This window comes from Heptranchias perlo, chromosome 2 (assembly GCF_035084215.1).
Source record: "Heptranchias perlo isolate sHepPer1 chromosome 2, sHepPer1.hap1, whole genome shotgun sequence".
In the NCBI taxonomy this organism is placed as follows: domain Eukaryota; kingdom Metazoa; phylum Chordata; class Chondrichthyes; order Hexanchiformes; family Hexanchidae; genus Heptranchias; species Heptranchias perlo.
In genome coordinates, this window is record NC_090326.1 from 154,667,824 (window position 1) to 154,693,689 (window position 25,866).

The following is a 25,866-nucleotide window of genomic DNA, read 5'->3' on the forward strand; positions in this document are numbered from 1 at the left end:
GTGGGGAGAGAGCGGGAATATGGTATTGAGATAGAGGATCAGCCATGATCATATTGAATGGCGGAGCAGGCTCGAAGGGTCGAATGGCCTACTCCTGCTCCTATTTTCTATGTTTCTATGGATGTCACAGAGGAAACTCAAAACTAAATGTTTGCTTAGGGTGGCTCTGAAAAAAGAGCGCATTTCACAACCTCAGAACGTCCCAAAGCAATTTACAGCCAATGAGGTTCTTTTTGAAGTGTAGTCACTGTTGTAATATAGAAAAGGTGGCAGCCAATTTGCGCACAGCAAGGTCCCACAGATAGCAATGTGATCATGACCAGATCATTTATTTTATGGGGTTGGTTGAGGGATAAATATTCGCCAGGACACCGGGGAGAATTCCCCTGCTCTTCTTCAAAATAATGCCATGGGATCTTTTGCAGCCAGCTGAGAGGGCAGACAGGGCCTCATCCGAAAGACGGCACCTCCAGCAGTGCTGCACTCCCTCAGTACTGCCCTGGAGTGTAAACAATCTTACAACACCAGGTTATAGTCCAACAATTTTATTTTAAAATCACAAGCTTTCGGAGATTATCCCTGACGAAGGGGATAATCTCCGAAAGCTTGTGATTTTAAAATAAAATTGTTGGACTATAACCTGGTGTTGTAAGATTGTTTACATTTGTCAACCCCAGTCCATCACCGGCATCTCCACATCATGCCCTGGAGTGTCCAGGGACTTGAACCCGCAATCTTCTGACTCAGAGCCAAGAGTGCTACCAACTGAGCCACGGCTTGTTTAAATTAGTGTTTAAAATTTGGGTTTCCCTGAGCCTGAGGGGGTTGCTGAAAGGTTCCCCCATGGTCCTCAGATTTTGCCATCTGCCAACAGAGTTCTGAATGTTTCTGTATCTATTCACTTACTAGCAAATTATTTCGACTGCAATATGTGTATGAGCGTGTATTTATTAAAAAATCTACGCCATGGTGCGACCTCCCCGTCCATAAATTATTGCTTTCCGTGTCATGGTTTGGAATCTCCTTTTTATTGTCAACATAGTATCATAGTAGGTACAGAACTGGAAGAAGCAATTCGGCCCATCTTGCCTGTGCCAGGTCTTTGAAAGACCTATCCAATTAGTCCCATTCCCTTGCTCTTTCCCCATAGCCCTGTAAATTTTTTCCCTTCAAGTATTTATCCAATTCCCTTTTGAAAGTTACTATTGAATCTGCTTCCACCACCCTTTCAGGCAGCGCATTCCAGATCATTACAACTCGCTGCATAAAAAAAATGTTTTCTCATGTCGCTTCTGACTCTTTTGCCAGTTTTTAATCGCTCCACCTTTGGCGGCCGTGCCTTCAGCTGCCTAAGCCCTAAGCTCTGGAATTCCCTCCCTACATAGAAACAAGAATAGGCCATTTAACCCCTCGAGCCTGTTCCGCCAATCAATTATATCATGGCTGATCTGTGACCTAACTCCATACAACAGCCTTAGTCCCATATCCCTTAATACCTTCGGTTAACAAAAATCTAACAATCTCAGATTTAAAATTAACAATTGAGCTAGCATCGACTGCTGTTTGCAGAGTTCCAAACTTCTACCACCCTTTCCATGTAGAAGTGTTTCCCACCTTCACTCCTGAAAGTCCTGGCTCTAATTTTTAGGCTATGTCCCCTAGTCCTAGACTCCCCAACCAGCGGAAATAGTTTCTCTCTATCTACCCTATCAGTTCCCCATAATATCTTGAAAACTTCGATCAAATCAACCCTTAATCTTCTAAATTCCAAGGAATACAACCATAGCTTGTTTAATCCCAGCTTGTAATTTAACCCTTGGAGTCCAGGTATCATTCTGGTAAATCTACACTGCACTCCCTCTAAGGCCAGTATATCCTTCCTAAGGTGCAGTGCCCAGAACTGCTCACAGTACTCCAGGTGTGGTCTAACCAGGGTTTTGTATAGCTGCAGCATAACTTCTACTCCCTTGTATTCTAGTCCTTTCGATATCACGGCCAGCATTCCATTAGCCTTTTTGATTATTTTCTGTACCTGTCCATGACATTTTAATGATCTATATACATGGACCACTAAGTCTCCTTAGACCTCCACTGTTTCGAGCTTTTCACCATTTAGAAAGTACTCTGATCTGTCCTTATTGGGTCCAAAATGGATGACCTCACACTTGCCTACTTTGAAATCCATTTGCCACAGTTTTGCCCATTTACTTAATCTATTAATATCTCTTTGTAATTTTATGCTTCCATCTACACTGCTTACAATGCTGCCTATCTTTGTGTTATCAGCAAACTTCTCTGCATCTCCACCCCTCGCTCCTCCTTTAAGATGCTCCTTAAAACTTACCACATTGACCTAGTTTTTGGTCACCAGTCCTAATATTTCCTTATGTGGCTCGGTGTCAAATTTTGTTTGAAAATCGTTCCTGTGAAGCGCCTTGGGACACTTTATTACATTAAAGGTGCTATACAAATGCAACTTGTTGCCAATCACCTTAAATCTGTGTGCTCTAGTTACCGACCCTTCTGCCACTGGAAACAGTTTCTCCTTATTTACTTTATCAAAACCAACCATGATTTTGAACACCTCTATCAAATCTCCCCTTAACCTCCTCTATTCTAAGGACAACACCCCACTTTCTCCAGCCTCTCCACATAACTGAAGTCCCTCATCCCTGGAACCATTCTAGTAAATCTCTTCTGCACCCTCTCTAAGGCGTTAACATCCTTCCTAAAGTACGGTGCCCAGAATTGGACACAATACTCCAGTTGAGGCCTAACCAGTGTTTTATAAAGGTTTAGCATAACCTCCTTGCTTTTGTACTCTACGCCTCTATTAATAAAGCCCAGGACCCCATATGCTTTTTTAATAGCCTTCTCAACTTGTCGTGCCACCTTCAAAGATTTGTGTATGCGCACCCACAGGTCTCTCTGTTCCTGCGCTCCCTTTAAAATTGTACCATTTAGTTTATATTGCTTCTCCTCATTCGTCCTACCAAAATACATCACTTCACATTTCTATGGGTTAAATTTCATCTGCCATGTGTCTGCCCATTTCACCAGTCTGTCTATGGCCTCCTGAAGTCTGTTACTATCCTCCACATTGTTTACTACATTTCCAAGTTTTGTGTCATCTGCATACTTTGAAATTATACCCTCGATACCCAAATTTAACATTGAAGATTCCCTGGATGGGCAATTAGAATGGGAAAACCCTTAAAATATAAATGTTTTCCCCAGCCTGTCACAAGGTTGTTGCAGGCTCCCACCACTTGGTGGCACAGTGGAGCAACTTTTTGAACTCTTGGCGCCATCTTACCTTCTTGGCAGGTAGGCTTCTTCTCTTGTTTTTAAACATGTTTTATATTACTTGCACTTAGTTATTTCTTTGTTAACAGTCTTGGCTCATTTTAGCCTCTTCCCTCCCTCTCTCGGTCTCAATTTTGTCCAAGTCAGGGCTTAAGGCTCCCTTGCCTAGCCTTTGTACATTCTCCACTCCCTCGCCCCCTCTTCATTTCTCTTACGCTGGAGTTCTGCTGCCCTTAACTGCCCAAACCGAATGGTTTATTTTCCCCACACATTTTAGCCCCGGGGCCTTTTCACCTCATCTCTCCCACCAGAGTTCTGCCAGCTCACTTGTTCTTTGACCTTTTCGCAGGGATTTCTGACCTAAGTCTGGCTCCCAAGTGTTTGTTCTGTTTCCTCTCTTTCTTTGCTTGCTGTTACGACCTTCCTGTCCTGGGCCCTGAATCTTGTCCCACCCCTTCTTCCTCCTTTTAGCAGGCCTCCTGGACCCGAGCCGCACTGAGGATTATCTAGGAACATAGGAACAGGAGTAGGCCATTCAGCCCCTCGTGCCTGCTCCGCCATTTGATAAGATCATGGCTGATCTGTGATCTAACTCCATATACCTGCCTTTGGCCCATATCCCTTAGTACCTTTAGCTCTAGCGTTCTTTTTTGGGCTTTGCTGCTGTACAATGTTCTGAGTATTTGGGGATAGTGGCTATACATTAGACCTCGGGTATATTTTGGAGTGTTTGTTATTTGTTGTCAGTTATTGGGTATATTTTGGAGCTTTACTGGTGTATTTAAAATTACTGAGTATATTTTAGATGCTTGTTCTTGCTGTTTATTGTGTAGTGTTGACTGTAGTTTGGGGCATTACTGGTGCTCTGGGGGCTATTAGGTACATTTGGAAGGGGGTTTGCTGGTATATTAACAATTCTTACTGTTCATTAACACTCACTGGTACGATACAATACATTGTGCATTACACAATACACTCTTTTATGACATAAGAGTTATAGTGTCTGACTCCACTGAAATGGCCACTTGGTCAAGGTACCCATGAGATTGGTAGCACTGGGTTATTCCTTTAGACTCTTTGGGATCATGACCACTCAATCCAGTTCTGGAGAAATTGTTAGCTGTCTGATGCCACTCAATAATAATATCCCTGAGATCAAGAGGAAAGGGAGAAATATCAACACAAGAAAGAAGGAAAGACTTTCATTGATATAGCACCTTTCACGACCTCAGGACATCCCAAAGCACTTTACAGCCAACAAAGTATTTTTGAAGTCTTGTCACTGTTGCACAGTAGGAAAGCCAAATTGCACACAGCAAGATCCCACAAACAGCAACGTGACAATGAACAGATAATCTGTTTTAGTGATGTTGGTTGATACATAAATATTGGCCAGGACACCGGGGAAAGAACCCCCCTGCTTTTCTTTGAAATAGTATCATGGGATCTTTTACGTCCACCTGAGAGGGCAGAGGGGGCCTCGATTTAACCTCCCATCCGAAAGACAACACCTCCAACAGTTCAGCGCGCCCTCAGTGCTGCACTGGAGTGTAAGCCTAGATTCTGTGCTCAAGTCCCAGGAGCGGGTCTTGAATCCCACAAGTCTTCTGACTCAGAGGCGAGAGGCTTTAAAGAAGAGATTTTTCTTTTAAAAGTAGTTTGACCTGATAGTTCAATGGCAAAGTGGACTGGACTGGACTGTACTGTACAGTGTGGAACTAAACCATACAGATCAGGGAGATCCCAGGTTCGACCTCTGGTCTGAGCTGGGGCAGTAATGGTACAATTAAGCCTCAAAGTTCCTGAGTTGGGGAGGGGAAAATTCAGCTGGCTTTTACCCCAACTAGAAAGTGTGCATTCGCTGGTTTAGGGTAAGGCCAAGGGCTTGGCTGCACAGCAGGATAGACTGCCGACGCTCATTGCCACTCGGGAAAACTACCATGAACTTGCTGCAGTTTGTGGAGCTGTAATACTGAGTCAGCATTTCAGCAGAGGAGGGGGGGAAATTGGTGCGGGAACAACAAAAAAAATTGTTTTTTTGTAACAGTGACCCATATTAGTGCCGTGCCTATATTTAGTTATTGCGACGAATGCTAATCCTTGGCTCAGTGGACGGGCTGTATGTAATTATCACAGTTGTGGACCCAGTGGTATTGGTTTCTTTCTGTAAACTTCTCTGAACACACAGTTCTGGTGTCTGGGAATTTTAGTTGTGTTGCCTCAAAAAGTTATAAGAGGATTGCGTGTCATGCAGAAGAGACCACCCCAAAGCTGTGGCTTCCTCCAAAGCTTAGACTGCCGTCATTGTCCATGTGCTGGCACGTGTGATTCAGGAAAGAGACCTGCACAGTAAGTTTAACCTACTTGCAAAATTCAGCATTTGACCCAAGAATTTCTGCTGAAAGCTAAGTATAAAGGCGTCATTAGCAAAGAACGGACAGGGACTGGTTTGTGCTGCGGGTTAGATACTGACCCGCGTTTAAATCCAGCCCAGACGGATGGGATGAAAGGATATATCATGACATGAGTTTTAATCCAATTCCCAGTAGGCAGGGGCCTGCAGCACGAAACTGTCTCTATTTGGCACCTATGCCTCAACCAACACCTAAAAAACAGATGATCTGGTCATTTATTTAATTGCTGTTTGTGGGACCTTGCTGTGCGCAAATTGGCTGCCGCGTTTCCTACATTACAACAGTGACCATGCTTCAGAAGTGCTTAATTGGCTGTAAAGTGCTTTGGGGCGTCCTGAGGTCGTAAAACGCACAGTATAAATACAAGTTCTTCTTTCTGTGTGGCACAGGCTGGTGTGGGAAATGGAAAAATGCAAAGCTGCCGCACTACAGGGTGCTCATTTGAGTGAGATTGGGGTTGAGGCAGAGTAGAAATTCACACTCGCGTCATTAAAACCAAACAAATAAAATCCTTAAAAGAAACCAGATTCCTGTATTAGCTCAACATTGGTAACGAATTGTTCTCAATGAATCTCTCTGCATGGGGTAAGTGCCCACACCAGCCTGTGCTACACAGAAAGAAGAGCTTGCATTTATACAGTGCGTTTTACAACCTCAGGACGTCCCAAAGCACTTTACAGCCAATTAAATGCAAGCACAGAAACAGGCCATTCGGCCCAACTGGTTTATGCTCCACACGAGCCTCCTCCCACTATAATTCATCTAACCTTATCAGCATATCCTTCTATTCGTTTCTCCCTAATGTGTTTATTTAGCTTCCTCTTAAATGCATCTATGCAATTCACCTCAATTACTCTTTGTGATAGCGAGTTCCACATTCTAACCACTCTCTGGATAAAGACGTTCCTCCTTAATTCCCTGTTGGATTTATTAGTGACTGTCTTATATTTATGACCCCTAATTTTGGACTCCCCCCAGTAGTGGAAACATCTTCTCTACATCTACCCTATCAAACCCCTTCATCATTTTAAAGATCTCTATATCCAAAGGTGACATGAGGAAAAACTTTTTTACACATCGAGTGCTTGGGATCTGGATTGCACTGCCCAAGGGGCTGGTGGAGGCAGATTCAATCATGGCCTTCAAAAGGGAACTGGATAAGTACTTGAAAGGAAAAAATTTGCAGGGTTACGGGGAAAGGGCGGGGGAGTGGGACTAACTGGATTGCTCTTGCATGGAGCTGGCACGGACTCGATGGATGATATGGGTGTTGCACGTCTCTTTTTTTCTTATGGTGACTTTTTTTCCTTGGTAAAAGCTCTCAATGCATTTGATGGTCCAAGCGAGAGAAACACTTGCAATAAATTGCTGAATGGCCTCCTTCCGTGCTGTAACCTTTCTATGATTCTACTCTGTCATTCTGTTTTCTGGAGAATTATAATCTCCTTCAGACAGTTTTTTTTCTTAAAAGGCATGGCAAGAAACTCCAGCATATCAAGGTAAATGCTGCCAACACTCATTAGTTCACACGATTTGTTTAAAAAGCAAGCAGTCCCTGTGGCAAAGTTAAATGTACCTTCCTATGTGTTTAAGTATCCCGTGTGAATCATTGAACGTTAAAAAAAAAACTTCCACAAAACCGGGAACTTGCATGTGAATTGTGAGTGTTGGCAACACTTACATCTACATTATCTGACGTGACTTACTGCATTCCACAAATGACATTCCCATGGTCGTAAAAGAACTGGTGCCACAGTGTTGCTTATGTGATCTATGTCTATACTTATCCTTACAACCTTAAGTCCCTTTCACTGCCAGCTCGTCAATTCCTTTTAAAGGAGTTAAGCAATATAGCATTGCACGTCAGCCTGGGCTTAGTGGTAGCACTTTCGCCTACTCTGATTGGGCTGCCGAGAGGCAAGCAGCTACTGCTGACGTCCGCTGGTTGAACTATTGCTCAAAAGGACATGTGGTCTGTCCCAGTGCTGTAGTAGTAACGAACTTGTACACTTAATGGTGAATTGCGCCGCACGCCATGCCGTTCATTAGGAGCTCCTAGTACCTGCTGTCTATCTGCCGATGATTCAAAGCCACACTCATCAGTTGTCTACTGGCCAACTAGTGACTAACCTGCTTTTGGGTTGAGGTAGTTCCAAGATAACACTTCTGATATTGGACATTCAGAACCAAGTCAACCCTATATGGTTGATACCCGAACCTGCATGTTTGCAGTATTGGGGGGAACTGTTAATAATTGACTAGTGAGCCTGGCTCGTTAATGGAACCTGGAAGGTGAGACCGATCACTGGGAGCCAGGTTGATTCCCACTCAGGTCCAGATAACTCTGCAAGCAAAATGCTCTAATCTGAATGATGGTCCTAACTGGACAAGCAGCAGAAGGCTTGCGGATGAGCTGTCGGGCTTTAGCTAGCTAAACTCCAGCAGTGTCCCTGACGTTTTGTGCATCCCCACCTCTCTTTGTCCCACCATTAGTGGCAGAACCTTCAGCCACTTTGGCTGTACTCTCTGGAACTCCTTCTCTAAATCCCTCTGCCTCCACTGTCAAAAAACCTTCTCCAAGTCCAGCTTCTTGGCTTAGATTTTTTTTAAAAATGTAATTTTGCCCTTGGGAAGGCAATGTTTATTGCCTACCCTCATTTCCCTAAAGAATTAGTGTGGGATTGCAGTCACGTGTAGGCAAGACCGTGTAGAGGTGACACACACCTCCCTGAAGGGCATTAGCAAACCAGTTGGATTTTTATGATAACCCGGCAGCTCTCATGGTAATTTTTTCCACTGCTAGCCCACAACTTAGCAGGTTTATTGAATTAAATTTCACAACTTGCCATGGTGGGGATTTGAACTCACATTCTGTGGGTTGCTAGTTCAGTACATGACCATAACCACACTATCTCTCCTAACCCTCATATCGTGGCTCAATAACTGCTCCATAAGGAATGGAATATAAAAGTAGAGATGTTTTGCTACAGTTGTACAGGGCATTGATGAGACCACATCTAGAATACTGTGTGCAGTTTTGGTCTCCTTATTTAAGAAAGGACATAATTGCTTAAGAGGTGGTTCAGAGAAGGTCTGCTCGACTGATTCCTGGGATGAGGGGGTTATCTTATGAGGAAAGGTTGGACAAGTTGGGCCTGTATACACTGGAGTTTAGAAGAATGAGAGGTGATCTTATTGAAACATATAAGATCCTGAGGGGACTAGAAGGGGTAGATGCTGAGAGGATGTTTCCCCTTGTGGGAGAGACTAGAACTAGGGACCACAGTTTAAAAATAAGGGGTCTCCCATTTAAGACAGAGATGAGGAGAAATTTTTTCTCTCAAAGGGTCATAAGTCTGTGGAACTCCCTTCCCCAGAGAGCGGTGGAGGCAGGGTCATTGAATATTTTTAAGGCTGAGTTAGATAGATTCTTGATTAACAATGGAGTCAAAGGTTATAGTAGGTAGATGGGAAAGCAGGCTTGAGGTCACAATCAGATCAGCCATGATCTTATCAAATGGCAGAGCAGGCTCGAGGGGCCGAATGGCCTACTGCTCTTAATTCGTATGTTCCTATGTTCGGTCCTTTCACCTGTATATTTTTAATCTCCTCCACCCTTATCTAAAGTGCCTTGGAACATTTTCTGCGTTAAAGGTGCAATATAAACGCAGGACGTTGTTGTGCCCGCTTATGGGGGTTCCTAAGCCTTGGCTCTACCAAACTGAGCCTAAGTTCTCTTGACTTGGGTAAGTGGGATGTGTCCCTGTGGGGAGAGTGTGCACTCTGGATTCAGCAAATAGAAAGCCTATAGGCGAGGGTACTTCTCTAAATATCTTGATTTATAGACACATGAACGTAGAGTTGGGTGTCCATGTGTAACTATCCATCGGGTTTCCTTTATCTACAAGAAGAGACTCCATCAGAAAGAATTGGGCATTTCAAAAGTTGACAGTCAAGGAGATTCTATGATATAGAGTATACACAAGGAATAGGTTCCACGGTGGGAACACAATCTCCTTACTCTCATCTGCCACCCGCTCAGTAACTCTTTTAGAAGTTTTTAAGATTATGAAAGAATTCGATGATAAGCGTTTCTGCTGTATACAGAATTTCAGAACCACGTGCACAGATTCAAGAGAAGAGAAACTAAAGTTAATAAATAAAGAAAGACTTGCATTTATATGGCACCTTTCATGACCTCAGGACATCCCAAAGCTCATTACAACCAATGAAAAGTGTAGTCACTGTTGTAATGTAGGAAACGTGGCAGCCAATTTGTGCACAGCGAGGTCCCACAAACGGCAATGAGATAATGGCCAGATAATCTGTTTTAGTGATGTAGCTTGAGGGATAAATATTGGCCAGGATGCCGAGAAGAACTCCCCTGGTCGTCTTTGAATCTTGCCGTGGGATCTTTTACATCCATCTCTGAGGCCTAACGTCTCATCCGGAAGATGTTTCGGATTCCGACAGTGCAGCATTCCCTCAGTACTGCACTGGGGTGTTGGCTGAGATTATGTGCTCAAGTCTCTGGAGTGGACTTGAACCCACAACCTCTTGCCTGAGAGGCGGTAGTGCTACCACGGATGACACTCATTAAATTCAGATAGATTATTTTTTAGCAAAAGGGTGACCAGCATAGCGAATGAGATGGTTGATCATGTACTCTCATTCTGTATTCTTGCGTGACCTGAGAAATGTATACATTCTTGTACTGATCAAATAAAGAACATTTTGGGGGGCGGGGGGGGGGGGGGAGGGTGGCGGGCAGGAGGGAGTGGAAAATGGACAAAGGAATAAACAAAGAAATGGTGCTTGAGTAGGCAGATTCTGTTGAAGAGCTGGCACAGGTATGACTGACAAATGGCATCTTTCTGCGCTGTAACATCCACGATTTCTTAAGTTCCTGGCTTCTGAAAGGCAAGGCCATGGAGGGATTTGAAAACAAGGATAAGAATTTTAGTACACCTATTGTAATTTTTGGAGTGGTTCTTAGAGCAGTGTTGGATTGTATAGGGCAGTGTACATATTTCTGACATTAACTTAATGGTAGCAAGGAAGTTATAGTCTGGAATTACCTGAAACCCAGTAGGAATGTAGTTAAGCACACGGTGCAATGAGATTGAGCAAATGTCATCTGATCCTAACAGACCTTTCAATCTATGAAGTTCACGACATTGGGTTTCCTCCCAGTAATTTACAGCAGCAACAGCCTTCCTCAGCCATGTGTGGGCTCAAATCACATATTGCACATTACACATGCCAAGAATTCTTGCCCTCTGCCAAGGAGACAACATTGCACAAGTCAAAACAGTTGGAATGATATTGGTTGGGGAGGGGGTGTGTGGCAGTGTCATGAGGTACAGACTAGCTAATCAGCTGATAATGATTGTGCTGCTTGAATCTGCCATTGCTGTGATTCTTGGGCATGCTTAAAGGTCACTTTCTTCAGCTGCTCAGTGCCTGGGGCTTCAGGTTGTTTGCTATAAGGGCCACACCACGCTGTTGCGTGGCCCTTACGGCTAACAACCTGAAGCCCTAGGCACTGAGCAGCTGAAGAAAGTGACCTTTAAGCATGCCCAAGATGGACGGAGGCTGCTACATTGGTCTTTGAGTAACTCGGTGCAGTTCAGTGCAGGAATATCTGTCTAGTGCCAAGTTGTGCTGAGGTCTGGTTCCATGGGCGATGGTTGCCCTCCAGTACCATGCCCAACTGGCCAATCCCAGACACTGACTATTGATAGTCTAGTAGACCGTAAGGGGGCATTGCAGTCACCCTGCGTGCAGAGAGACAGTAAAGCAACGTCACGTCCACCTTTTCAGGTGGATGTAAAAGATCTTCTGGCACTATTTGAAGAAAAACAGGGCGTTCTCCGGATATTCTGGCCAATATCCATCACTCCATCAACACCACCAAAAAAAAGAGATTCACTGTTCATGCATTTCATTGCTGTTTGTGGAATCTTGCTATGTGTGAATTGACTGCGGCGTTCGCCGATATAACAGTGATTACAATTCAAAAGTAATTTATTGAAGCACTTTGGGATGTGAAAGGAGCTATATATTTGAAAGTTTCCCCCCCCCCCCCCACTTATATCCCAATGGAAGCAGTTCTATGCAATACATTACATAGAATTACATAGAAAGCACAGCACAGAAGCAGGCCATTTGGCCCAACAGGTCCATGCCCGTGTTTATGCTCCACACGAGCCTCTTCCCTCCTTCCGTCATCTAACCCTATCAGCATATCTTTCTATTCCTTTCTCCCTTGTGTTTATCTAGCTTCCCCTTAAATGCATCTATTCTATTCGCCTCATCTACCCCTTGTGGTAGCGAGTTCCACATTCTAACCACTCTCTGGGTAAAGACGTTTCTCCTGACTTCTCTATTGGATTTATTAGTGATTCTCTTTTATTTATGGCCACTAGTCTTGGTCTCCCCCGCAAGTGGAAACATCTTCTCTACGTCTACCCGATCAAATCCTTTCATAATCTTAAATACGTCTATCAGGTCACCCCTCAGTCTTCTCTTTCTTTTTAAGAGTAACGCGCCCCAGGCTGCTCAGTCTTTCCAGATAGGTGTAACCTCTCAGTTCTGGTATCATCCTAGTAAATCTTTTTTGCACCCTCTCCAGTGCCTCTATATCCTTTTTATAATATGGAGACCAGAACTGTTCACAGTACTCCAAGTGTGGTTTAACCAAGGTTCTATACAAGTTTAACATAATTTCCCTGCTTATCAATTCTATCCCTCTAGAAATGAACCCCCGTGCTTGGTTTGCTTTTTTAAGGCCTTATTAACCTGCGTCGCTACTTTTAGTGATTTGTGTATCTGTACCCCAAGATCCCTCTGCTCCTCTACCCCGTTTGGCCTCTTATTGTCCAAGCAGTATATGGCTCCCTTATTCTTCCTACCAAAATGTAATACCTCACACTTATATTGAAATTCATTTGCCAATTATATACCCATTCTGCAAGTTCATTAATATCTTCCTGTATTTTGTCACAGTCGTCCTCAGTATTAACTATACCCCCCAATTTGGTGTCATCTGCAAATTTTGAAATTGTACTTCCGATTCCTGAGTCCAAATCGTTTATGTAAATGGTGAACAACAGTGGTCCCAGTACCGATCCTTGTGGAACACCACTTCCCACCTTTTGCCAGTCTGAGTAACTATTTAACCCCCACTCTCTGTTTTCTGTTTTGTAGCCAGCTTGCTATCCATTCTGTTACTTATCCCCGACTCCACATCCTCTGAACTTAGTCGCGAATCTACTATGCAGTATCTTATTGAAGGCCTTTTGAAAATCCAAATATGTTACATCTATTGCATTAGCCTTGTCTACACTTTATGTTACCTCTTCAAAGAATTCAGTAAGGTTGGCCAAGCATGACCTTCCCTTTTGAAATCCATGCTGATTATTCTTTATTATATTTTTGTTTTTTAGATGTTTTTCTATTATACCTTTGAGTAAGGATTTCATTATCTTTCCTACCACTGACGTTAAGCTAATTGGTCTATAGTTTCCTGGACTGGTTCCATCTCCCATTTTAAATATGGGAATCACATTAGTTGTCCGCCAGTCCTCTGACGCTATTCCCTTTTCTAATATATTTTTATATATGTGTAATAGTGCTTCTGCTATCTCTTCCCTAACTTCGTTTAACATGCGCGGATACAATCCATCCAGACTAGGGGTTTTATCCTCTCTAAGTTTGATTAGTTTATCAATTATCTCCTCCCTTTCTATCTTAAATGTCTTTACATCTTTTTTGATCTCTTCCTCTAATGTCATGCCCACCATATTAGTCTCCCTGGTAAATACTGAAGCAGAGAAATTATTTAATATTTCTGTCATCACCTGCGAGTTTATCGTGCGTATCCCTTAGCGGCCTAATCCCTATCCTGATTTTTCTTTTGTTATTTATGTGTCTGTATAATACTTCACTATTTCTTTTTGTATTCCTTGATAATTTAATTTCGTAGTTTCTCTTTGCTTTCCTAATTGTTTTTTTTGACTTCTTTCCTAACCTTTTCGTATTCCCTTTTGTCATCCTCTCCTTTGTTGTCTACGTACTTAATGTATGCCTTTTTCTTTAGTTTCAGTGTTACCCTTATTTCTTTATTCGACCATGGTGTGTCATTACTGACTAGTTTGTTCTTGCTTTTTAGTGGGATATTTATCACCTGGACTCTATTGATCACTGTTTTAAAATGTTTCCCATTGCTGTTCTGTTTCTTTGTTTATCAGTAAATTTTTCCAGTTTAGGGACGAGTGTGTAATTGTTGCCCAGACTGCTACAGGCACACCACAGAGTTCATAGCATTAAGATGATTTAATTTACTGCACAGTATTTGCAGTATTGTTTTTATATTCAGTTAGCATCTTGACACTTTGTAGACTTTTTAATTGTAATGGTGTAACATCTGTAAAAATGCATAGGAAAGTGATGGTTTATTAAAAAATTAAGAGGTAGATTCCCTTAAAATGAGAAGCCTTTCATACAGAGACAATTTGTTTGTGATCCTATTTATTCTAATGGATCCAGTGACAGAATATTTATTATTGTAATACCATTTCTTCCACTAGAGTAGTTATAACAATATGAAATATAGAACAAGATAAACCCATTGGCCCATTGACTCTGCTCCTTCCAACAGACAATTTGCACTGACACGGTCTTCACCCAACTTACTTAACCTCTTGATGGGCATTACTGGCCATAAATCAAACCTTCAAGAAGACAAAGCTGTATGGAATTGCTTCCTGATCCCTGAAAGCAATCGGGCAAAAATTCCAGGAAATCAGTGTAACATTACAATGATGTCTCCATGGCCCCAGTAACTCAGGAACCCAATGGGTATTTGATCACTATACTTGTAAAGAAAGAAATAACTTCCATTTATATCGTGTCTTTCATGTCCTCAGGACCTCCCAAAGCACTTTGCAGCCAGTGCAGTACTTTTGCTGTTAGCCACTGCTGTAATCTTGGGAAACAGAGCAGTCAATTTGTGCACAGCAAGGTCCCAAAAACAGCAGTGAGATAAATGACCAGATAATCTACGTTTTTATTAATGTCGTTTGAGAGTAAATGTTGGTCAGGACACCGGTAGATCTCCCCCACTCTTCTTCGAATAGTGCCAAGATCTTTTATGGCCACCTGAGAGGGCAGCTGGGGCTTCAGTTTAATGTCTCATCCATAAGACGGCATCTTCGACAGTACAGCACTCCCTCAGTACTGCCCTGGAGTGTCAGCCTAGATTATGTGCGCAAGTCTCTGGTGTGGGGCTTGAACCCACGATTGGGGTTTTCTACTTCTGAGCTTGCCTGCCCACAATTTCCCACTCGTTCGTTTTAATGGACATGTAATCTGGGGCTGGTGAACGCAGAATCGGAACACCTCTGCTATAATGTTCAGGCTTGTCCTGAACCTGATATTCATCCAACTCCTTATCAATAGTATTTTAACTACTTGTTCCTTAAATGTCCATTCTGCTTCTACTGCTCTGGCCTACAGGAAGGGTGGGGGTGTGAAAGAAAATTTCTTACAAACTACAGTTTTGCTGGACGTTTGTTAATTTCTGCCCTCTAGTTCCATGATCAAATTAAGGAATGCTTCCTTGTCACATCGATAGTGCCTTTTAGCCTTTTAAAGGCCTGGATCATCTTCCCTCTCATTGGTTGTTTGGCAATAAATGTGTTTTGAGTTTATAATCAACTAGACGCTTGGATTTGCGTTGATATCTGATATGCAACCAGCACTTGGACCTGGAAGTGGAAGAGAGTGGGGAGGTCACCGATTATCTGGTGCAAATTGGGCTTGAGAGACAGGGACAAGTTTTAATTTCTCTACTATTGCTCACTGTGATGCACTAAATAACTTCTACCTGATCTTCAAATTCATCAAATTTGATTCCCAAATATCTGAGTCACAGCAGCAGTCGTGGAAATTTCACTTTGTCCAAAACAGTAGAACCAAAGGACGCGGCCTGCGCTTGAAGGGGAGTAAATTCAAAACTCACCTGCAGAAACAATTACCTAGATTTTAACTCTGAAAAACGGGTGGGTTGGGGGTGAGTGGGGGGGGGGGGGCAGTAAATTTAAAAAAAAATCTATAACCCGCCCCCAACCTGCCCACGTCCGGTTTTAATGGAGGCAGGATGTGGGGCGAGCAACCAACCGGCTCTTAGGAGGCGGGTCAGTCACTGAAAGCTTTCAAGGAGGCTGCAGGCCTCCATTTTAATAGCTTTTTTTGTTTCCAACCCCTGAGTACCTGGATTCCCAGGCCTCCTACTTCAGGCCACGTGAGAGGAAATGAGAAGATCCGAAACTGCAGGTAAATGGCTTTATTGCACAGCTTGTGGGCCTGGAGGAGCAGGAGTGCTTCCCCCTGGCCCAACAAGCTTAACCTGCAGTGACCCCCCCCCCCCCCCCCCCCCACTGACGATCTACGACCCCCCCCCCCATAACCTGGGGCCCCCCCACCACCTCCGACCGATTTCCTATCTCCCCCGCGATCTCTGACCCCGACCCCCGATGACTTCCGCCCCCTGATCCCCCTCCATCTAAGACTTAGCTTTCTGCATCGGCTTCCTTCTTCTCCCGTCCAACTGAGGCCAGCCTGTCAATCAGGCTGGCCTGAGGGGCGGGAAACCGACAAAAAAAAAATAAAAGACGTCCTTACGTCAAAATCGAAAGGACGTCCGGGAAACCCGTACATGTTTCAGTGAGCGGGTGGTCAATCTATGGAACAGGCTCCCTAGGGAAGCAGTCAGTATTGATTCATTCAATTGCAAATTGGATAGATTTCTTTCAGGAAATAACATTTTGGAATACAGTATATGAGTAATTTGAAACATGTCATGTGGTAGGTTTAACATGCTTGGGAGGAACAGGTGACTTTGAACCTATCCAAAGCTTTCCACCACTGGGGCTTTCCTCGTGTCATGTCTGGGTCTGTTGTAGACTAATTGATAAAGATTGATTGCTACGATTAGTCAACAACTCCATTATCGTTATATCATGCGACTACCCAGGATGGCAGAAGGCAAACTAGATGAACCTTGGTCTTTTCTCATCTAGCAGTTCCTATGTTCCTATATAAATGATTGCGTATCCATCTGCTATAGTGAATGACACAATAAAACTTACCCACTTCATTCTGCCAAGTAGTCATCATGACCTCATTTGACAAACCTCTCGGTAATCCACTTTGTGGAGTAATTTTAGTCTTTGGTCATTTGCTGTTGGTAGCATTAGGTTTTAGCTAATTCTTTAATTTTATTTTTGCCAAAAATAAAGTTTGTAAGTATAAGAAACCTTAACAACAGAAACAGTTTGCTCTGCAGAAGACTTTACCAAACGATGCTTGTTATGCTTCAGTGACTTGCATTTGTGTAGCCAAAGGCTGTTGTGGATCGCTACAAGGAAATGAATCCCTTTGATGTGGTCCCCACCACTTATAGAGGGTGCGTTGGTGTTAACTGACTATAGGCGGTGGACGGTATAACAAGTAGCTTGAAGGCAGGAGACAGCCGCGCGGCTGGCTACACCTGTGCTCTGACTGTGACAGCTGGGATAATAGTGAGACTGGATGTGCAATTCCACACCATGAGTCCCTTTTTCTAATCAAGAGCCACAGTTCCAGCCAATCACTTGCTCAGGGGTCCACTCTCTGGCGTACTGGGGGCGCAGATCTACGTCTGTAATTTCCCCGCTACGGACGTCAATCGTGTTACTGGGGAGGGGGGAGGTGGGACTGTAGGACCAAGAGTACCAATAAAGCTCTACTTCGATAGAGCCATTTCACTACATGGAAGCGACCTTTTATTCAACTGAACGGGAGAGGACTGAAGAGCCAGAACAAGAAAGGAAAGTGACGTGACAAAGTATGACCTAAGTAGACGGTGCACTTAATGCATTACAAGCGGCGCCTTTGTAATTGACCCCTGCGGTAGTGGCAAATGGTTAGCACGCTGCCCGTGGACGGTATCACATCGTTGGAGTAGGTTTATACATGGGGCCGATGCCTATTCATATTCTTCCATGTCATTGTAAATTAGTGTCTGCACTCTCAAATTCATTGTAACACCATCCTCCATTGTAAATTTGTAGTGACGTAGAAGTCTGCATCATCACAGATGTATGTTCTACTAGTTGGCAAATGCCTTGAACAATGTGTTAGAATTCTCCCTTACAGCAGACTTTTTGAGACGAATGGCAAGGCTCATCCTGAAGCTCTCTCAGAATCTGCAGCCTCCAACGGACGCCATCGAGTCTGCCCTCCTGCTCATCGGTGGGCACGGAGATGCAGGACCCAGCACAGGTGGTGTGCCTAGAGTCTGCCTTCTCCATGTCATGCTCCTACTACCCTCATGACAGCCCCATGTGACTTTTTCAGCTGACCACCTCAAATGCCTGTTCATTGTATCATAATCGGTGCAGCACAGGAGGAGGCCATTTGGCCCATCGTGCCTGTGCCGGCTCTTTGAAAGAGCTATCCAATTAGTCCCATTCCCCCGCTCTTTCCCCATAGCCCTGTAAATGTTTTCCCTTCAAGTATTTATCCAATTCCCTTTTGAAAGTTACTATTGAATCTGTTTCCATCACCCTTTCAGGCAGTGCATTCCAGATCATAACAACACGCTGCATAAAAAAATGTTTCCTCATGTCGCCTCTGGCTCTTTTTCCGATCACCTTAAATCTGTGTCCTCTGGTTACCGACCCTTCTGCCATTGGAAACAGTTTCTCCTTATCTACTCTTATCAAAACCGTCCATGATTTTGAACACCTCTATCAAATCTCCCCTTAACCTTCTCTGTTCTAAGGAGAACAACCCCAGCTTCTCCAGTCTCCCCACATAACTGAAGTCCTTCATTTCTGGTACCATTCTAGTAAGTCTCTTCTGCGCCTCCTCTAAGGCCTTCACATGGAATTGTCAGGATACAGGACCAGGCTGTCCATAGGCAGCCATTCGAGGAGCCCCCACTCGGAAGCCATGAGACAAGGACTGCCTGAAACGTTAACAAAAGGGTCATGGACCTGAAATGTTCACCCTATACCTTCCTCTCTCCACAGATGCTGCCTGACCTGCTGAGCGTTTCTGGTTTAATTTCTGAGAGAGGTTTTTTTTTCCCTCGTTATCCTGTCGTTATCAGGTTATGCGTCACTTTGGGGGATGGGCACATCTTCTGCCAGCAGCCAGTTCTGCTGGAATTTACTGGGAGTAACTCCGACATACCTAGCTTCCACCTCAAATTACGATTCCCCCGCTACGATACCATTTTTGCACCAAAAGAAAAATCGGAATTTTGGGCTCCGTAGAAAATGAAATAGAACTGATCTCCTTCCTGGCCCAGGAATGCGGAGGTCAGTTTAACAGTCCAAACATATCGTGCGCTATCTCCCTCTCTTACAGTTCCCCCATCTCCCTTCTCTAGCTGACATCAACTAACTCCGCACCAGTCAAAGACTGAACCTGGGATTTTACTGATCAGTAGGGTTGACACTTGAGTCTTCTGTGAGCTTTTCTGCATCATCCGTTGGTGTAACGGAGACACACTGGCAACAAGCAAATCTCCTTGTTTATTTTACTGATCGAGGCAATGGTTTTCAGATCTTTTGAGCCCTGTAGTTATTTCTCTTCAACTTCCTCCCCTCTCCTAAAAGCATTGACTCCTTGCCAGTGTATGGTTCCTTGGATACTGCTTTCCCTCTGGTACCTCACCCAAGTGGCCATCTTCTGTGTGTGAGCCTTGACAGTGAATATCAACAAGGGAAGACATCAGAGCCAAGCCAGATCCAGCCCTCACCTAATGGGCCTACACGTACACTTGCAATGGCAGGTTACTAGACAGCAATCCGGGGTGGAAAGGCTGGCTAATTTTCTCTGCGGCTAATTATTCAGCCCCATCCTGCCAACACAGGGCAGACCAGGATTGAACCTGGGACCTTCCTGGCCAATACATTTCAGCTGTTGATTGGATAAGGTCTGATACTAGCTCAATTGCTATCTATCTTAGATTTAAATTTAGCTTTTTGGCAACCAGAGGTATTAAGGGATATGGGCCAAAGGCAGGTATATGGAGTTAGATCACAGATCAGCTATGATCTTATCAAATGGCGGAGCAGGCACAAGGGGCTGAATGGCCTACTCCTGTTCCTATGGTCCTAAGGTCGCTGAGCCATTGGGGAGAGCCCTGCATACTCGGCTCTCTGTATATTAACTGAGTAGCAACAGTATCTCTGCAAAGTCTGTCATCATCACAATCACTTCGAGTTGTTCTTCCACTAAAGACTTTTTGGTAAAAAATTAAATGCTTTGGTGCAAGGAAGAACTTACATAGAATTACATGGCATGTACAGCACAGAAACAAGCCATTCGGCCCAGCTGGTCTATGCCGGTGTTTATGCTGCACACGAGCCTCCGCCCACCCCTTTTCATTTAACCCTATCAGCTTAACCGTCTATTCCTTTCTCCCTCATGTTTATCTAGCTCCCTTTAACTGCATCTATGCTATTCGCCTCAACTACTCCATGTGGTAGCAGGTCCCAAATTCTTACCACTCTCTGGATAAAGAAGTTTCTTGTATCACAACGTTTTATTACATCTCTCAAAGTGCTTCGCGTAAATGAATTACTTTGCAGTGCAGTCACTGTGGTTATGTAACCAAACAGTTCCACAATAATGATAACTGGTCTCCTTTGCATGATTGTGCCATCAGGGCTTTTGCTGATTCACTACCAATTTCTCAAGGTGTGGGTGTTTGCATTGTTTCGATCACAGAGGCACTTTATTTTACATAAGGCAACCTCTTGTTATTGGCCACCAGCTAAATTCATCCTAAAATGACAGGACAACATAACAAGTCTGCTCTGGAAATCTACGTTGATCCCAGCTATCATAGCGTGAGATGTATAAGTAGGGTTGCCAATCCTCCAGGATTGTCCTGGAGTCTCTAGGAATTGGAGATTAATCTCCAGGACACTGCTGCGAGCAACACCTGGGAGAAAAATCATAGGGGCATTAAACAGACAAAATTGTGCTTTTTGAATTTTTTTTTTGAACATTTTCATTTATTAGTTGTAAAGATATTGGATTTGGGAGGGTGGGTATTCACTCACAGTGGGACTGTTCACCAATCGGGAATGTTCACTAACACTCAAGATTAATCGTGTTGGGCGACCAATGTCGAGAGTGTGGGGGCGAGGTGATTGGAGGCAGGAGGTCATGTGATGAAACCTCCAGGAATACTTCCAATTGCAGTTGGCAGCCCTGGACAACGCTGCAATAAATTTGTACACCCCTAAAGCGCTGGGGCTCAACAGAACCTCAGACACAATCTGAGACTTTGATCCATGCAATGAAAAGGCTCAAGGTCAGTGCAAATTTAATATGAAATATATTTAACAGGAGCAGGATTGGTGTAAAAAAAGGAATTGTTCACGTTTAGGGAAAGGGGTCGATGTGCAATCTTACTTCAAGATTTAAAATTTGGATGACATCGTTGAGCTGTTGTGTGACCTTGGGAGCATTTTGGCTTCAAGTCTAACTACAGCATCTGAACCTCGTGACCTATAAAGGCCCATAGAGAATGTTGCAATTTATAGTGTTCCATTCCCAACTCCTAAAGTGTATGAAAAGTAGATACCCCTCCCCCTACCCAAAGTATGTAAAGACCAGATGCCCTAATCAATTTAGAAATACTAGACACTCCCATTGCTGCGGTAGAAATTCTTCCCCTCCCCTCCCCACCCCCCCCGCCACCCCAACCCCCTCACCCAATCCTTTAGTCTGTAAAGTGTAGAACATGCGGAGAAGATCAGCTAGTCTATCGAGCCTGACCTATTCTGTCACGTGTATCTTCTGCGCGTCATGATTTCCCTCCCCCTCTCCCACAACCACCGCCTCACCGATCATCTGCAAAATCTTCTGGGAGAGGCTAAAAACCTTCGGCTAATTTAGGAAAAAACTCTGGGAATTTCCTCTGCCACGGCTTGTTAAGAGTAGGGTAGAGGAAGGTCTGAAGGGTGGGTCACCTCTTATTACAGCGCAAAGACTAGATACTTCCCCGTCAGTGTGGAAATAGTTGACCCTCTCCCTTGCCCGGCTAGAATATTTCATTTAAACAATCTTGTGTCACAGGCCCAAGGCATATTTCTGAAGCCTGTTCAGGGGGGTAGGGCATCTTTATCTTTTTGTCAGAAGTACTTTAAAATGGCTGGCGGACATTCTGCCAGGCAGCACCTACCTTTGTCATACAATTACATGCTTTATTAATGCATTGCTGCTTACAAAATAAAATCCTGCTGTAATAATGTCGTATTAATATGAACAGGAGAAAATACAGAGAAAGCCTGAAACATGCATCGCTTCTTCTCGTCTTGGACCTTTGTGACCTGTCTAAAAATCGTTTCACTTCTTCATTTCTGCAGCAACATTGTGGTGAAGATCCTAGAACGTTTTTAATCCCGGGGCAGGTTTTTTTTCTCTCTCAGATTTTACCTTGACTGGATGTGTAATTTAGACAAGCAGACGAGCGGCCTGTTTCTTAAATTACAAAAGTGACTACACTTCAAAGGTACTTCATTGGCTGTAAAGTGCTTCGGGGCATCCTGGGGTCGTGAAAGACGGTTTATATGAATGAAAGCCTTTCTTTTTTTCAGTATCTAAGGCCAAACAAAAGCAACAACTGGTAGGTGAATCTGTAACTCCTTGGTGTGGATAATGCCCACTTGCGCCGACAGAACGGAACTCCAGGAATGCCAGGCCCTCTACCGCCAATTTTGGGATGCATTTACACGACTGCTTTAAATGCAGCCTGAATTCTAAGTCAGGGCCCAACCTGACACTGGAGTGAAGTGATGTGAGACTCCCTGGACAAAGGCATCCAGTGCTGTTTTTCTTTGGAGTCCATTTGTGCCGTAACATTCTATTTTCAGTACGCATGTTGGGTTTCCGTGTGGAGCTGGAACCGCTTCATACCAACTCCAAACTTGATGTGTGAATGCACCCTTCATAGAATCATAGAATCATAGAAGTTACAACATGGAAACAGGCCCTTCGGCCCAACATGTCCATGTCGCCCAGTTTATACCACTAAGCTAGTCCCAATTGCCTGCACTTGGCCCATATCCCTCTATACCCATCTTACCCATGTAACTGTCCAAATGCTTTTTAAAAGACAAAATTGTACCCGCCTCTACTACTGCCTCTGGCAGCTTGTTCCAGACACTCACCACCCTTTGAGTGAAAAACTTGCCCCTCTGGACCCTTTTGTATCTCTCCCCTCTCACCTTAAATCTATGCCCCCTCGTTATAGACTCCCCTACCTTTGGGAAAAGATTTTGACTATCGACCTTATCTATGCCCCTCATTATTTTATAGACTTCTATAAGATCACCCCTCAACCTCCTACTCTCCAGGGAAAAAAGTCCCAGTCTGTCTAACCTCTCCCTGCAAGTCAAACCATCAAGTCCCGGTAGCATCCTAGTAAATCTTTTCTGCACTCTTTCTAGTTTAATAATATCCTTTCTATAATAGGGTGACCAGAACTGTACACAGTACTCCAAGTGTGGCCTCACCAATGCCCTGTACAACTTCAACAAGACATCCCAACTCCTGCATTCAATGTTCTGACCAATGAAACCAAGCATGCCGAATGCCTTCTTCACCACCCTATCCACCTGTGACTCCACTTTCAAGGAGCTATGAATCTGTACTCCTAGATCTCTTTGTTCTATAACTCTCCCCAACGCCCTACCATTAACGGAGTAGGTCCTGGCCCGATTCGATCTACCAAAATGCATCACCTCACATTTATCTAAATTAAACTCCATCTGCCATTCATCGGCCCACTGGCCCAATTGATCAAGATCCCGTTGCAATCCCAGATAACCTTCTTCACTGTCCACAATGCCACCAATCTTGGTGTCATCTGCAAACTTACTAACCATGCCTCCTAAATTCTCATCCAAATCATTAATATAAATAACAAATATCAGCGGACACAGCACCGATCCCTGAGGCACACCGCTGGACACAGGCATCCAGTTTGAAAAACAACCCTCTACAACCACCCTCTGTCTTCTGTCGTGAAGCCAATTTTGTATCCAATTGGCTACCTCACCTTGGATCCCATGAGATTTAACCTTATGTAACAACCTACCATGTGGTACCTTGTCAAATGCTTTGCTGAAGTCCATGTAGACCACGTCTACTGCACAGCCCTCATCTATCTTCTTGGTTACCCCTTCAAAAAACTCAATCAAATTCGTGAGACATGATTTTCCTCTCACAAAACCATGCTGACTGTTCCTAATTAGTCCCTGCCTCTCCAAATGCCTGTAGATCCTGTCCCTCAGAATACCCTCTAACAACTTACCCACTACAGATGTCAGGCTCACTGGTCTGTAGTTCCCAGGCTTTTCCCTGCCGCCCTTCTTAAACAAAGGCACAACATTTGCTACCCTCCAATCTTCAGGCACCTCACCTGTAGCGGTGGATGATTCAAATATCTCTGCTAGGGGACCCGCAATTTCCTCCCTAACCTCCTATAACGTCCTGGGATACATTTCATCAGGTCCCGGAGATTTATCTACCTTGATGCGCGTTAAGACTTCCAGCACCTCCCTCTCTGTAATATGTACACTCCTCAAGACATCACTATTTATTTCCCCAAGTTCCCTAACATCCATGCCTTTCTCAACCGTAAATACCGATGTGAAATATTCATTCAGGATCTCACCCATTTCTTGTGGTTCCGCACATAGATGACCTTGTTGATCCTTAAGAGGCCCTACTCTCTCCCTAGTTACCCTTTTGCCCTTTATGTATTTGTAGAAGCTCTTTGGATTCACCTTTGCCTGATCTGCCAAAGCAATCTCATATCCCCTTTTTGCCCTCCTGATTTCTCTCTTAACTCTACTCCGGCAATCTCTTTACTCTTCAAGGGATCCACTTGATCCCAGCTGCCTGTGCATGTCATATGCCTCCTTCTTCTTTTTGACTAGTGCCTCAATCTCCCGAGTCATCCAAGGTTCCCTACTTCTACCAGCCTTGCCCTTCACTTTATAAGGAATGTGCTTACCCTGAACCCTGGTTAACACACTTTTGAAAGCCTCCCACTTACCAGACGTCCCTTTGCCTGCCAACAGACTCTCCCAATCAACTTCTGAAAGTTCCTGTCTAATACCATCAAAATTGGCCTTTCCCCAATTTAGAATTTTAACTTTTGGGCCAGACCTATCCTTCTCCATAGCTATCTTAAAACTAATGGAATTATGATCACTGGTCCCAAAGTGATCCCTCACTAACACTTCTGTCACCTGCCCTTCCTTATTTCCCAAGAGGAGGTCACCTGCCCTTAATGTGTTTTGGAGATTACCCTTGCTCTACTCTTTTTTTCATTCGACCTTCACCTTTCACCCTTCCTCTCTTGACGGTCTTAGCTCTTGCACTGACAGGCCTTTGCGCTACTGGACAACCTGAAGAACGAGTTTTGGCAGAGCATCACAGCCGAGCCTCATCCAGTCCTCGCCCAACGTCCGACCCTGTGTCGCTGGACAGCGATCAAAGGCAGGAGCCCTGACATTTTTTTTGCCCCGCCCCCCGCCTAGGCTAGCCTGGGCTGGGCGAGGGTACCGAGGTCAATGTGGTACCCCTGCTGCTGCCCAGATTAGCGGGTATCAAATCTGGGAGCGTTGTGGTCTGTAAGCCTCAGTACCACACCAGGTGAGGCATTTACCTACTAAGGTATCAGAGGAGCTTGTTTCGATTTCTAACTTCAATCCCTGCTGCTGAAACCTGCATCCATGCTTTTGTCACTTCGAGGCTCGACTATTCCAATGCTCTCCTGGCCGGCCTCCCATCTTCCTCCCTCCGTAAACTTGAGCTCATCCAAAAACTCTGCTGCCCGTATCCTAACACGCACCAAGTCCCGTTCACCCGTCAACCCCTGCGCTCACAGATCTACATAGGCTCCCGGTAAACCGGTGTCTTGATTTCAATATTCTCATCCTTGTGTTCAAATGACCTCGCCTCTCCCTGTCTCTGTAACCTGCTCCAGCCCTACGACCCTCTGAGATCTCTGCGTTCATCCAATTTCGGCCTCTTGTGAATCCCCAATTTCCTTTGCTCCACCATT

At 44.2% G+C, this 25,866-nt stretch overlaps 1 protein-coding gene across 7 annotated transcripts in view; it reads left to right on the forward strand.

Moving 5' to 3' along the window:
• The window catches only part of LOC137345065 (5'-AMP-activated protein kinase subunit gamma-2-like), a 514,189-nt gene that overhangs the window by 238,999 nt on the left and 249,324 nt on the right, over positions 1–25,866 (forward strand). The gene's annotated exons all lie outside the window — the stretch shown is intronic.